The 14566-nt window shown below is 40.3% G+C and overlaps 1 protein-coding gene across 1 annotated transcript in view; it reads left to right on the plus strand.

Moving 5' to 3' along the window:
* The first annotated feature begins 3012 nt into the window (after positions 1 to 3012).
* The window catches only part of ABHD2 (abhydrolase domain containing 2, acylglycerol lipase), a 38888-nt gene continuing 27334 nt past the window's right edge, over positions 3013 to 14566 (plus strand). The window contains exon 1 of the mRNA XM_058156020.1: positions 3013 to 3140. The gene's annotated coding sequence lies outside the window, so the exon portion shown is untranslated. The remainder of the gene's footprint in view (positions 3141 to 14566) is intronic.

The raw sequence follows: 14566 nt of genomic DNA on the forward strand, positions 1-14566 counted from the left end.
TGGGGAATTATTTAATTTCAGAGAAACAGTTAGTTCCTCTTGATATCTTTGTTCTCGAGGCTTAGACCATAGCAGCATATTCACACCCCACATTTAACCCGGTCCATACAATATTTAACACAGGCAAGTGTTTTTTTTTTCTTTTGAAATATGCAAATCCAGACTATGACTAAATTCACCAGTATTTCTATGCAGACTCAACTGGCAAAAGACACTTTCCAACCTCATTCACATTTTGTTCTTCCAGTTTCTGCCTGTGGCAGAGATCTTCACCCAGTGATGGGTAATTTCAAAGGTGCGGCACATCCCTGTAAGATCCATTCTTAACATTCAGAATAGCTTTGTATGCAAAGAAAAACGCCAGTCAGTCAACACATACATAAAAGCATGTCCTGTGCAAGGGATGAAGGAGGTGTAGCATCCTTCGAGAGACAAGCTTGGTGAATCATATGGCGTTACTGATTAATTGGTGGAACTTCCTCCAGATACTTTAGACAAGCAATTGGAAAAGTTCAGGTAGTCCTCGACTTACGAAGACTGAGCCCAAAATTTCTGTTGCTAAGTGAGACAGTTGTTAAGTGAATTTTGTCCCATTTTGCGACTTTTCTTGCTACAGTTGTTAAGTGAATCACTGCAGCTGTTAAAAGTTAGTAACATGGTTAAGTGAATCTGGCTCCCCCACTGACTTTGCTTGTCAGGCGGTCTCAAAAGAGGATCACCTGATCCCGGAACACTGCGGTTGTCATAAATATGAGTCAATTGCCAAGCATCTGAATTTTGATCATGTGACAATGGAGATGATACAATGTAAGTCTGAAAAACAATCATAAGTCACTTTTTCAGTGTTCTTGTAACTTTGAACACTCACTAAATGAATGGTTGAAAACTTCCTCTACAGCAGGGGTGAAATCCAGAAGGTTCTTGACAGGTTCTGGAAAACCAGTAGTGGAACTTTTGAGCAGTTCGGAGAACCGGTAGCAGAAATTTTGAGTAATTCAGAGAACTGGCATATACCACCACTAGCTGGCCCCCAAGTGGGATGGGAATGGAGATTTTGCAATATCCTTCCCTTGCCACGCCCACCAAGCCACGCCCACAGAACCAGTAATAAAAAAATTGGATTTCACCACTGCTCTACAGGTTTTTTTTTTTAACCCTGGCCACTTTAAGAGGAATGGACTTCAACTCCCCTTCCTTTTGAAGTATTTAAAAAGATTCAAATCATGGCAACTGGACAAAGTTTGTTAATCTTGAGATTTTTCGTTACTCATCCAAGTAACTTCATCACTCAAAACGTAAAAAACTTAGGCAGAGAGCCAGAGAGTCATTGGACTGTGCCAACCTTTGCCACCCCAACTGCATCCAAGTAACTGAATCCCAGTAACTTCAACTGGAAGTTGAAGTCCATCCCTCTTAAGAGGCCAAATTTGAAAACCACCAGGACACACATAGGCTACATCCAACTCAGTGGGCATCTTGGCATCGGCAGAGACCCAGCTAGTCAAACTTGGCAAATTGCCTAAAGTCTTCAATCAATCAGAGCTGGAAGGGACCTTGGAGGTCTTTTAGTCCAAGCCTCTGCTCAAGCAGGAAACCCTATACCAATCCAGACAACTGGTTGTCCAGTCTCTTCTTAAAAGCCTCCAGTGATGGAACACCCACAACTTCTGGAGGCAAGCTGTTCCACTGTTTGATTGTTCTGTTAGGAAGTATCTCCTTAGCTTCAGGTTGCTTCTCTCCTTGATTACTTTCCATCATTTCCTGTCCTGCCTTCTGGTGCTTTGAAAAATAATTTGACTCCCTCTTCTTTGTGGCAGCCCCTCAAATACTGGAAGGCTGCTATTGTGTCACCCCTAATCCTTCTTTCCTTTAGACCAGCCACACCCAAATAACCTTGCAACCGTTTTTCGTATGTTTTAGTCTTCAGGCCTTTAATCATCCTAGTTGCTCTTCTTTGTACTTTTTCCTAAAGTAATAATAACAACAGTAGTAAGAGAGTCGGAAGGGACCTTGGAGGTCATCTAGTCCACCACCCCGCTCATGCAGACCTATACTAGGGATTCGAACCGTCGAACTGCCAACCTCTTTGATCGACAAGCTCAAGTCTCTTAGCCACTGAGCCAGTCTCAACATCATTTTTGTAACATGGTGATCAAAGTTGGATGCAATATTATATGTGTGACCTTACTAAGGCTTTATAAAGCGATACTACTAATACTTTGCATGATTGTATAATATTTTTGGGCAACTGAGGTACATGGCTGGTTCCTATTTCAATGATGGTCTACTAGGACTCCAAGATCCCTCTCACAGTTACTGATTGGTTTCGTCTAAACCAGGTTTCACCTAAACCTGTCCTTCTCCCTTTGTTTTTTTTCCTGCCTAAATTCTTTTTCTTGCTTTTCTACCCAGGTCATTTCATACAAGGGTGCATCATTCGGAATGGCAGCAAATGGAGCAACTAGCAAGCCTGCTACCTGCCCAAATTTAATAATAATAATAATAATAATTTAATTTGTATAATTTAATCCAATTTCTTTCTTTTTTCTTTTTTTTTTTGGAATAAACTGGATTTTGATCTAAACATTTGGGGAGGGAGGAATTTCATTGTTGCTTCTCCCACAGAAGGTGACTCAAAATGGCAGCCTGAAGCGGCGAGCTGAGGCGCCGTCTGGGCTACAAGTGACTTAGCCCCGCCCCGTTCTCCTCCTCGGACTCCGCCTCCTTCTTTCCCTCCCCGCCGTCCACCAATTGCGTCACAAGGACCCAATAGCACGCCGCCTCTTCTCCCGGCTGGGCGGGGCGGTGTGGCGAGCAGTACCTCCCTCGCGGCTTGGAAAACCCGCCTCTTTCCCCGCCTTCTCCTCCTCCTCCACCCAACTTTTTTTAAAAAAAAAAATATTCGTCGCACCCGGCATCCGGGAGCCAATCCCGTGTCGCTTGGAGGCGGCGACTGACAGGCGCCGCCGCCAATGGAGGGCCCAAGGCGGCGGCCGGCGAGTGGGAGGAGCCTGCGGTGGCGGCGGCGGCAGCGTAAGGTGTGTGAAAGGTCGCTGCCTGAGGAGTGGTGGGGGGGCGTCTCGATGGGAGTCGTTATCCGGCCGGGATTCGGCGAGAGCGCCGGCGTCGTCACTGCACAGGTGAGGCCAAAATCGGAGCCGCGAGGTAAGGCAGGTGCCTATCCGTCCCCCGGCTCGAGATCCGGAGGCGCCCCCACATCCGCGGGCCGCCTTGTCCCCCCCCTTTCTTTTCGACCCTCGTGGATGCGTCTGGATTATCCTTCTTTTCCCCCCGTTGTCCTCCAGACAAGGCTGGACTACAACTCCCATCATGCCTCAGCCAGCCCCGTTGGGACGCCTTGGCTTGACATCCCCCTGCCTGTAGTTTTTTTTCCTCTCTCTCTCTCTCTCTCTCTCACTTCCATTTGCCTCCTTGCGTTGGGTTGGGGAGGACGTCGGCTCCCCCCCCCTCCACCCCGCCACAGAGAGCTCGAGGCACCTCCATGGGAAGGAGGGAGGGGCTGATTTTACCTTCACGACAACCCTGTGAGGTAGGTTGGGGGGGCAGAGAGAAAGAGAAAGAGGGAGGGAGAATGTAACTGACCCGTGAAGGGCACTTGCGAAATTAAATTGGGGAAGTGAGGGGCTTGGTCGCTTCACTCACTTTATTGGGTGTGTGTGTTGGGGGGGGGGGGAAGAGACCTTCTGGCTTTCCCCCCCCTCCCTCTCCTAACCTGCCCTCCCCTATTTTATTTCAAGGGCATTTTCATGAGGGACTTTTTTTTTTCTAAATGTGTCCAAGGAAGACATAATATATGTGTGTGGTGGTGGTTGTTTTTTTTAAAAAAAGGTTGTTCCAACATTTTGAATGTTATAACTGATATAATTATGGGGGAGAAAGGAAAGTCTACAGCAGTGGTTCCCAATGTGGGGGGACACCACCCACAGGAGGGACACCACCCACAGGGAAGGGAGCATTTGATTTTTAATGTGTGGGGGGGATTTGAACCTTGTTTAAACCAAGTGAATGGCCTTTTAGGCTTCCTCTCTGCATGAGTAGAGTTTCCTTTTTGGGTAAAGTAAGAATTATATGTCACGGGGGCGGGGGGGGGGGAGGCATCAGGATTTTAGAGATGCTTAGGTGGGGCATGGCCAAAAAAAAAAAAAAAGGTTAGGAGCCACTGGTCTACAGGGTTGCCGGTAGTCAGAAACAATTCCGTTTAATAATATACAATTGTGTTGTTGTTAGTTGCGAAGTTGTGCCCCAACTCCAACCCCATGGACAAAATAATACAATTTCATACCCTGTTTCCCCCCAAAATAAGACATCCCCTGATAATCAGCCCAATCGGGCTTTTGAGCGCAGGGCGATAAGGCCAAGCGCTTATTTCAGGGTTCAAAAAAAATATATAAGGCAGGGTCTTATTTTCGGGGAAACACGGTAATATAGGAAAGTAATACTTGTGTTTCAATGCGCTTGAGAGTCAACCTGCTCGAAGGATCAATAATCACAAAAACTTACAGGACAAAATAGATAAGTGGGTAGGTCGGTTGCTTCAGACTTAGCAGAAGGAGATGGAATTTCAGGCTTTCTCAGGAGGTTTAAGGAAGGCGTACCAGGAGGTCTCCTGGATCCACTGAAGACTCTTCTAATCTGGGATCTAATTTGCAACCGTGGTGGGCTTCCTTGACAACATTCCTGAGCAGGATATAAAGGCGATGTACCCCTCCCCCCACCTTTCATTGTTTCTCCTACGTTAATTGAGAGGTATAGAAAGAATCAGAGGCATCTTGAAGATATGCCTGATTAAATTTCCTGTAGAAAGAGACAAAGAAAGATGGCAGGGTGGGGGAATATAGAAATATGTCTATTTAATAAAGGCACTTCTTTAAAAGTATTAGCTTTGTTGTGTGCTGCACCAAGATGGACAGGGAATTGCTCCTTCTTAGCTTGCTTTTTTTTTTAACAGCCCAGGAATTCAGGGTTGGCAAAATAGGGTTTCCTCTTCTAGTTTCCTCTTTCATCTAATACAAGTTATTGAACAGTGATCTGATTTCAAGGGTACCTTCCACTCTACCTCCTCCTTTCCCTCTTCCTGAATGTCCTTTCTTATGGGAGTTCCAAGTTTCTTTGAGGTTTAATTGATTTTGGATTATCACTTTTAGTCCCATACATGAACAATCTCCAGGGGCGCCAATATCTATTATGAAAGGCCATATTTATTTTCACATCCCACTTTTTTCCTCTTCCAGAGCAGTGTTTTCTGATTGTACTCTTTTCCTCTCCTTTATCCTCTTGTTTGTTACTTTATAAAGCTGTTCACATTAGGATACTAGTGGCTTGCTTTGAGAAGTTCGTGTGCTGGTGGCTCACTTTTCTCTGCCATTACACTCATCCTTTCTCTTTTCCCCTTCCTTCTTGTCTTTCCACTATATAGAGAAAAGACAATAAAAGGGAAATACGAGACTACTGTAGAAAGTTTTAAATTAAATACACCTTTTATAGAGTAGCTAGAAGAAGGGTGTTCTCAGTTCTAGATGGTACTTCTCAAACCAGCTGCATTAAAATTAAAAAGGCAACTTTAATTAGATATTAGGTGGGCAAATTGTGTAGTTTGTAAAGATGGTGGGGATTGAATTATTATTTTTTATTGATCCAGTAGTTTTTTAAATGGAAGCTGGAAGCGTGCCTTGTAGAGATATTGGAGCCAGTTTGGCATAGTGATTAAGCTGCTGGCCTAGAAACCAAGAGTCTGAATCGTAGTCCTGCCTTAGGGATGAAAGCTGGCTGGGTGACTTTGGGGCCAGACACACACACTCTCAGCCCAACCTACCTCACAGTGTTGTTGTTGTTGTTGTAGAGAAAATAAGAGGCACCAGGAAGGGCTATTTAGTATGTACCTTGCCTAGATAGTTGAACAGATAGGATAAAAATACAATAACGTTGCAACTTCAAATAATCTGCCAGTAGTAAGTTATCTGCATTAGCAAAGATGGAGTTTGATGTCCTTTGAAAGACTTCCAACTCTGTGTTTGTTAATAGTTCCTGCACTGCATGTTTCCCATTATTTCTTGAGTTAAGACGGGGGAGAGAACAACGTGTCTGCACCCTGTTGTTTTGGCCATCGTCCCAAAGTTGAAAAGTTGGTTTCGCCCAAGTTCTTTGCTTCAAGAATTCTTTTGACAGTTATTCCCTTTTCAACCGTACTTGATACCTTAATGGGTAGTTATTTATCTTTTGATTCTTACGTCACATGTACTTTCTCCCATCTCATGTAGCTGAGCTGTGTTGCAGTCTATTCTTTAATGGCTTTTTATGGGTCTTCGCTATTTATTTGGCTTATTTAATGTCACGTTAAGTAGTTAGCTGGAGGGGGTGGGGAAATTACACAATCACTTATAAAGTGTGTTAGTTCAATTAATGTGCAAGGAGGCCTAGACTAGATACATCTTGCCTACAGGTACAAAAAAAAACACCCTTTGGTTCTCCTCTGCAGTTAATTGTGTTAGCAATTTAATAGTTCTGTTGGATTGGGTAAGCGAATTCCTGTGGCGTCTTAGCACCAACTATCACTGCTGCTGTATAGCTTGGTTTTATGTCCTGATATAAATTCTGATTTCTTCCTGATCATGATTCCTGGAATCATGATATCTTGGAATTGATGTCAGAATAGAAAAATGAATTACAGTTCAAGGGCATGTTTTTACCTATTCAATCGACACAGAGTTGCATTTATTCTTCCATGATTCCTGGCTTTTAAAACTAATAGTTGGCAATGGGTTTTTTTTAAACCTAATAATAATCACAACATTCTCACAGATGATCTATTTATTACCCTGCATTTAATAAACATTAAAATGCCAAGATAGGAGCTATGGGAAAGTCAGAAAAAGTATTTTACTTTTCAGAACCTTCCAAATCGCTTTTAACACAAACCTATTGCAATATCTTTTGGTACATACTTCTCTTCTCCCCCACCCCAATTTCTTGATATTGTCTACTCTGTATTTCATCTGTAGGCATTGTTTTTTGACACTTTCTGGTGAACCATCTGCAATTTCAATTAATCTATTATTTCTTGCTCTTAAAACAATATATATTTTCTTTTGATAAATTACTTGTATAGGATAGCCAGTTTTGTTGAAAAAATATGGGTTTGAATCTGTTTTTCTTGCTTTGGTCATATAAAAATCTTCAATGCTTCTCTAAAAATGCTCTTTTAAAAACATTTCTCAGATTTTATTAGAAGTTTGCTATGTTTATATGAGATAGGGGAATTTGGGCCAGGTCTGAAATGACTGAAAACATTCTCTTTTATTGCTCTACAGACAGTTTAACAATATGGTATAAATTTTAACACATCTACGGCTTTTTTATTGAGACAACGGATTTGTAAAAAGTTTGGTTGGCTTTTGTCATGGTGATTAATAGAACAAAGTCTTTCCTTTGCACTAAGAAAGCTAGGTCCAGAAATACGATTTTTTTAAAAATTGTCCTTTTGAAAGTACAGATTGCATGTGAATACTTTCTTTCGAGGGAAGAAATGGGCATGTTAAAAGGAAAGTAAATTGTCTCAGATATTGTTAGCAGTTTTCAGAAGAAATAAAGGAATGACCGTCCTAAAGGTTATGGGATGAGTAAGGCAGATTACCAGAATTCTTGTAATTGTAGTAAAAATAAGAAGTTGCCTCATACATATTTAAGCCATTGAGATGTCTGAGAGTGGCTGCAAATAAACTTGTGCCAAGAATCAATGATTAATATAAATGAGAACTTGAAATCGTATTATTAAAACATAGAATAATAGGTTGGAAGGGAAATCTTGGAGACTTCTAGTCCAACTTCCTGCTCAAGCAGAAAACCCTATCTGTTTGATAACTTTATAGCTTTTCTGTTTTACTTTATGACTAATTTACTGTATTAAAGTTGTTCATTTACTGTACATATGCTGTACATTAACTGTATATACAGAGAGAGAAAGAGATGTAAAACATGCACACAATGCATTTGAACTTCCTGTGATGTAAAGTATAACAAAAACGAAGAACTCATTGCTATCATTGCAATATAACAATGTTAGGAATGAATATTTTATAAATGAATTCACTTCCTTTCAGAACTGTTCTATAAGCCTGAAAATAATGTTGCAAAAATGGACTTGAGCCTGGTCTCTTAAAGCAGGAGTGTCAAAGTCGATTTCATTGAGGGCTGCATCAGGGTTGTGTTTGACTTTGGGTAGGGAGGGTGTGGGCAGCTAGAAGTCACTCATGTCAGGGGCACCTGTGGCAGCCCGAGCTCTCTGCCAGCAAAAATGGGTTCCCAAGTTCCGTTTTCGGCTGCCACGCCTTCCTGTAACCATCTGCCAGTGAAAACACGGGAGGGCCACGCACTTAAGGCACCGTGGGCCGATCCTTTGCTGTTTCCAGGTCAGTTCCACGGGCCAGATCTAAGCACCCTAAATGAACAAATGGCTCCACCTTTCAGAATGCTAAGGCACATCTATTTAAATACATTGATTAATAAATAGCAGAACTTCCTCTGCTCCCTGGAAATAATTGCAAATGGTTGCAAATTGATTTCATAATTGAGGTCTAAATTCTCCATGTTAAAATGTAAAATGCTTTTAGAGTAGAGAATTAAAACACAGCTTGTAATATAGATATAGAATGATTTGGCAAGTCCTGTTAAACCTTTATTTGGACGAAATCCCACAGAATGCAGGTAGTCCTCGACTTAACGACCACAACTGAGCCCCACATTTCTGTCGCTGAGCAAGATATTCGCTAAGTGAATTTTGCCTCATTTTACCACTTTTCCTGCCACAGTTGCTAAGTGAAGCACTGCAGTTGTTAAGTAAGTAACACGGTTGTTAAGTGAATCTGGCTTCTCGGTTGACTTTGCTTGTCCGAAGGTGACAAAATGTGATCACATGACCCTGGACCATCATAAATGCGAATCACTTGCTAAGCATCTGACTTTTGATCACGCGAGTGTGAAAAACGGTCATAAGTCACTTTTCTCAGTTCCGTTGCAACTTCGAACGGTCACTAAGTGAACTGTTGTAAGTCGAGAACTACCTGAATGAGCGTTCAGGGTGGATATGAGGAGATGGTGATATGTTCACGTTGATGTCATCATGGAAATGATGTGCGAGATTTGCATATCTCTGTCAAGTATCATTATATACTGATGTACAGTATGGCATCATGGCACAGATGACATGTTATCATTTGATGTTGCAGCTTGTTGTGGTTGCTGCTGCTATAAAATATGCTTTGGTCATGAATGCACCTATATTGCTGCTTTAGGTATTACAGTTGATGTTAGCCCAAAGTCTGAAAAATGAGCCATTTGTATATTAATAATATGGCTCTTTTTCTTCCTTTGCTTAAAAAGAATAGTTTAATTTATTGCTGTTACATTTTATTGTATCACTATTGCTTTTTATTTTTGTTTATTACATTTACTAATAACAGAAAAATATGTTATCATCAACATAAGGAATAAAGAAGAAGGCAAGATTCACACATTTTATGCTATGGACACCACTGTACAGCTGCATTGTTAAAACAGCATTTTGGAGAATAGAATAGAATAGAATTTTTTATTGGCCAAGTGTGATTGGACACAGAAGGAATTTCTCTTGGTGCATATGCTCTCAAAGAAAAGATATGTTCATCAAGAATCATAAGGTACAACACTTAATGATAGACATAGGGTACAAATAAGCAATCAGGAAACGATATCAATATAAATCGTAAGGATACTAGCAACAAAGTTACAATCATAAGTGGAAAGAGATGGGTGATGGGAATGATGAGAAGAATAATAGTAGTGCAGACTAGTGAGTAGTTTGACAGTGTTGAGGGAATTATTTGTTTAGTAGAGTGATGGCCTTCGGGAAAAAACTGTCCTTGTGTCTAGTTGTTCTGGTGTGCAGTGCTCTGTAGCGTCGTTTTGAGAGTAGGAGTTGAAACAGTTTATGTCCAGGATGTGAGGGGTCTGTAAATATTTTCACAGTCCTCTTTTTGACTCATGCAGGATACAGGTCCTCAATGGAAGGCAGGTTGGTAGCCATTGTTTTTTCTGCAGTTCTAATTATCCTCTGAAGTCTGTGTCTGTCATGTTGGGTTGCAGAACCAAACCAGACCAAAATTCTATAGTAGAAGTACTACTATAGAGAACCCTAAAATTTACTGAAGGCATTTCTGTTTTAAAGTTGTCTTTTAGAGTTTCCTTCCTGTTTATGTTTTGTTCGGGTCATTTACAACACTCAGAAAGGGTCATTGCTCAATGTATAAACTGTAATCTTTAAAGAATAGCAGTTGGGCAAATTATCTGACTAAATTGTAAACAGTGCTTGTTTTTGTTCTCCCCATCATCTCAGATTTTTTTTTTAAAAAAAAACCATAATGTTTATGAAATAACGGAAGTACTTATATTACAGAAAGAATTCACTTTGTATGGCTTCCTGGTTCATTGATATAAGTATTTTATATATTATTGTCATGCTTGTTATTAGTAATAGCAATTTATGAGCTTGTCCCATTTGTATGGATATGTTTACAGGATCATTATGGAAACAGTATTGTTGATTATTACTAGGTTCTTCATACAACACACACACACACACACACACACACGTCTGTTAATCTAGCTAGCTACGTAGCTAACTATCTCCAGCCTGGTGTCAACTTTAGCTGGTTTGGAGATAAATGAAACTATGATGATTGATGTCTATCTCAGAGAATGTACATTTGTTTCATTTTTGTGCAAATGATCAAAAAAATATCATAATATGAAGACAAATTTTATGCACATTGTTTTCCCCCTGGATAAGTAATGATGAAGATGCAGTTGAAGTGGCTTCTATCTAAAAGATGTGTATAGAATGGGCCAAAAAATAGTGTAGCAGATGGCTTTTGTTTTAAATAAGATACCTATGCTATGTTGTGACTTGTTTCTTTTGTGTGTTAACTGCTGCCAATAGAGCGATATACAATCTGATTTTGTTTTATAGGCTGATTTTGAATTGGACTTCATATTTGCTTAGACGGCCTGGAGTTTCCTGTTTTTAAGAATAAGTGTCATACTACACAGGTGGGTTTTGTATGCTTGGAATGCATTGTTTCTACAGTATTATAATATATTAACTAGTTCTTATTCCTTCCTGCTAAAGGAACCAACCCAGGCAAATCAGGAAGTAATGGAATGTTCTCTCTGTGCTTCTTTTATATACTTGCTTATAATTTTCTGGTTAAAATTGTAGGAATACTATATCAAGTAGGATTACAAAATTGGAGAATGTAATTCAGATTGCACATTTAAAGATAGACTTGATATCCTTGCTGTAAGTTTTTTTGGGGGAAATATAAAGGTTTGAATGAGACATAGTTTACTTTATTAGTCATAAAGTAAAACAAATAATCTACAATGCTATCAAACAGGTGCAGACATTGTATTAGAAAAACCCTGAAGAACATTGATAAAAATGTGGATTGCTACTGTACAATGCATAGTCATTGCCTGTGTGATTAATGCTTCCAATAGAGCAAAGGAAGATGATTCAGTACATTTGCTCAGAATAGATCCATTTCTGAATGGCCTACCTGTTGTAAGGGATTACCTGTATTTTACTTAGCACCTTTTTGTAATGGAATGTATAGATGACTTTGGGGAATGAGGGGAAGAGATACTGCATAAAAAACAGGTAAGAGAGGCAGGAGCCCCCAATGGCTTAAGAGTCAGAGAAAGAAACAGGGAGGACCCTAATGGATCCAGCTCAGTGGTGGAATTCAAATTTTTTTAAATAGTTCTGGGGGTGTGGCTTGGTGGGCGTGGTGTGGCTTGGTAGGTGTGGCTTGGTGGGCGTGGCAAGGGAAGGATACTGCAACATCTCCATTCCCTCCTCACTCCAGGGGAAAGATACTGCAAAATCCCCATTCCCACCCCACTTTGGGGTCAGCTAGAGGTGGTATTTGCCGGTTCTCCATACTATTCAAAATTTCCGCTACCGGTTCTCCAGAACCTGTCAGAACCTGCTGAATAGCACCCCTAATCCAGCTGTTAAAAATCGTAGTGGGAAGTTTGTGTCAGGGTTCCAAATAACATCCCCAACAAAAGAAAACTCTGAGGCTAGAAGTTCCTCAAAGTTTCAATTTATCTGGGAAAACCCGAATCTGAAAGCTTCCAGGTTTCCCCCACCCAAAAGAAATTGCAAATCCCTGCCCCAGCACCCACATGTCCATCACCTGGTCCAATCAATGCACCCTTCCCAACTGGAGATGCCTCCCAGTCACCCCACTCCAGGTGCACGGCAGGATGTCCTTGACTCTCAAAGAAAAGAATGTTGTTATGGCTAGATATCTCTCCAACTCCATGCAATCCCCCCTCCCAGTTTCCCACAGCACTAAATGTGGCAGCCCTGAAGATCCAAAGTAAAAGATGGTTTTCAGGACTGACAGTTTGTACTTGCTAAATTGATGTCAACCCTCCGAGCTAAACCAGAGAGGAAATAAAAAATGAATGAACTAAATTATGTTTTATTGTAAGACTACATTAATAGAGCTTGTGAGTCTGACGCCACAGATTTCCTGCCAGCTCTTTCAACTGCTTGATCGGTTAGGGCGGGTCCTTCCTATTTTGGTCGGACCCATAAGCCACTGGGGGCTCCACCCTCTCTTGTCTGATTATTTCCTAGGCAGCATCTCTTTTCCCATGCTCCTTCAAGGTCATCTAACAGGTCCATTAAACTTTTCAACCGGACTTATCTTACGACAAGTAATTGATTTGTCTTTGAGATAAGGTTTCTTTTCTTGGTACATAGATAAGTGACTGAAATACATTAAGGAAGCATATAATGATTTTCAAGTAGAGCAAATATTTTTCTTGGAATCAAAACCTTGCACATTCTTACTCTAGAATGAAATGTGGGATTTTGAATAGTACGGTCAGATTGAACAAACTTTTTCCTTTGAAAATGTGGCAGTAAACTGTATTCATTTATTTTTATCCCACACTTTATTTTTTTTTAAATATCTCAAGGTGGAGAACATACCTGATACTCCTTCCTCTTCCTATTTTCCTCATAATAAAAGCCCTGTGGAGTGGGGCTGGGCTGAGAGAGAAAGTGACAGGCCTAAAGTCTCCCAGCCAGCTTTCATGCTTAAGGCATGAAAGAACTCACTGTCACATATCTGTTTATGTGTTCAGGTTCAGGTTATCTGTTTTCTTGTGTAATTTTGTTGCTGGTAATCCTTATGATTTATATTGATATTGATTGTTCCTGATTGCTTATTTGTATCTTATGCTTATCATTAAGTGTTGTATCATTAAGTGTTAATTGTACCCTATGACCATCATTTATTTATTTATTTATTATTTAGATTTTTATACTGCCCTTCTCCCGAAGGACTCAGGGCGGTGTACAGCCAGATTAAAACAGTACAATATACAAATTAAAACAACAGTTAAAATAACATATTCTATAAATGGCCGAAAATTAAAACCGTCAAATTTGACCCAAAAATAAAATACCCCAGTTAAAATTATTAAAATTCAAAAGATTTAAAAAATTTAAAAAAGTTAAGCCATTTGTGTTGTACATTTGTGTTGTAAATGTTGTACCTTGATGAAGGTATTTTTTCTTTTATGTACACTGAGAGCATATGCACCAAGGCAAATTCCTTGTGTGTCCAATCACACTCGGCCAATAAAATATTCTATTCTATCTATTCTATTCTATTTCCAAAAGGTTTTTTCTTTCTTTCTTTTTCAGATAGCAAGATGAGTTCCTTAATAGAAACCCCTGAGCTGCCGGCAGTGTTTGATGGGGTTAAATTGGCTGCTGTCGCCGCTGTTCTTTACATTATTGTCCGTTGCCTGAATCTGAAGAGCCCAACTGCTCCTCCTGAGCTCATATACCAAGATACACCATTAGCCCGCTTCCTAATAAAATCGTGCCCTCTCCTAACCAAAGAGTGAGTAGTCCACCGGTATACGGAATGATTTGGCTATTTTGATTGAATGTTAACAAGGTAAGAGGAAGCTGTGTACAAAATTGGAAGCCACTTCATCAAGTTAGACGCTTTCTTTACGTCATAAAAGCCTTGCCTTGTGAACCTCTTCCTACAGTAAATAAAATTTGCTTGGCTTAATTAAAAATGCCCACTTTACAAACATCTCTATATCCTGGAGGGAAAGCAAGCCTGCCTCTGCACATCCAAAATCATCAATTCAGCCAGGGTCAAGGTGTGGTTGAATCGGAGAAGCTGCGGAAACCACTTCTTGGGTTGGGGGAGGGGAGCGCTTCTGAGAGACCTATTATACCTAAAGTTGAAATTCAGGTAGAGAATAAATCGTCTAGTCTAATTATATTGTTTTGGATAGTTAAAGGAGCGGTACCCATTTGTTTCATTTTTGTGCAAATGATCAAAAAAATATCATAATATGAAGACAAATTTTATGCACATTGTTTTCCCCCTGGATAAGTAATGATGAAGATGCAGTTAAAGTGGCTTCTATCTAAAAGATTTGTATAGAATGGGCCAAAAAATAGTGTAGCAGA

Source organism: Ahaetulla prasina, chromosome 13 (genome assembly GCF_028640845.1).
Source record: "Ahaetulla prasina isolate Xishuangbanna chromosome 13, ASM2864084v1, whole genome shotgun sequence".
Classification (NCBI taxonomy): Eukaryota; Metazoa; Chordata; class Lepidosauria; order Squamata; family Colubridae; genus Ahaetulla; species Ahaetulla prasina.